The sequence below is a fragment of the Poromitra crassiceps genome, assembly GCF_964638095.1.
Source record: "Poromitra crassiceps genome assembly, chromosome: 2".
Taxonomy (NCBI): Eukaryota; Metazoa; Chordata; class Actinopteri; order Beryciformes; family Melamphaidae; genus Poromitra; species Poromitra crassiceps.
In genome coordinates, this window is record NC_139624.1 from 102,697,858 (window position 1) to 102,699,288 (window position 1,431).

Sequence of the window (1,431 nt, forward strand, 5' to 3'; positions counted from 1 at the left end):
GACGTGCAGTCATCGCCCCCGCCAGCTTCTCTGTTTCTCCTGTTCTTCTCTTTCTGACGCACTTTGCTCTGCCTGCCTGTCTTCATTAAACCTGTCGGGCTCCTGCAGCTATGCCAGCGCTGCATTCTGCGCCCCCGTCCTCACCTCCTGCCCTGCAGTTGCCTGGAAACTGAACATGAAGAAGACACTATATGAAGAGGCAGAGAACACCTGCTGACGTAAAGTAGAGACCTTGTCATACATACAGAAAGTTGCAGAATAGAAGCGAGGAGCAATTAGTGTGAACTGTCTTGAGAACTATAAGGCTGCTGGAGACATGGTGTACTGGGGTTGACCTTAATGGCATTAATGAACATTACTGTAAACGTGCCAGTGTTAGGCAGACGGCTAATTTTCAACTGCTGTCCCCCCCACACATACGCACGCACCCACCCACTTGATTACTGACTCACTTGAAACCAAGCACACAAGTCGGGCAAAAAAATGTTCACGCTTGAGGGAGGCGGAAAGGTCGGGTGTATCGATAAAAGGAAAATGCAAAATGTGCAGTGGAAACAGATGAAGCGATATTCCGTTGTCTCTCCATTTAAAAACCACTGCCTTCATCACTACAAAACATGACATGCCGTGTAGCCTACACACAATATTAGGGCTACACACGGTAAATAATGGTAAATACGCAGCACGATACCCGCCGTGGTAAACAGAAGAAGACTGGGATATTAACTTTAAGGCGACTCACTTCTAGAATTGAATGAAATTGTATTCACTTACTATCTGCTCCGTGGATTATAACGTTATGCTTGCACCTGGTAATCCAGAAATGGCATTATGGTACCTTTGTCTACTTGTAGATCATCAAGAAACTTTAAATGACTAACGTTAGATGTGTTTAATAGAGCTGTATATTGGGTCTAGCAGCTGATCAGCAGCTCAGACAGCCTCAAACACGAGGTGATTGACAGCTCTATAATTCGCAAAATAGCAGTGGATGGAAGGCGTGCATTATTTCGCATTTTCTTTTGCCGACTTTCTGAAAATTTGATTAAAAGTTGCGATACATTTGGATGGAAACCCAGCTACAGTCCATCTTTTCTGTTTTTGGAACAAAACTTGGAACAAATATTTTCCAAGGACAGGAAGTGTCAACTTGGCATTCTGAGATTTCGTAATCAACTAATGTCTTCCTCTTTATTGGACTGATTGTAATAGCTGCTGGTAGATATGAGGAAAACCACGGCAGATAAAAAGCTGGAGCAGAGGGAGAGGTTTCCTAACGGCTTTGCCCTTCACGTTGTGAACTGAAGCAGCCCCCTATCAAAGACTCCAATATGGCAGAACTGAAGAAGCCCCCTATCAAAGAGTCCATCATGGCAGAACTGAAGCAGCCCCCTATCAAAGAGTTCATCATGGCAGAACTGAAGCAGCCCC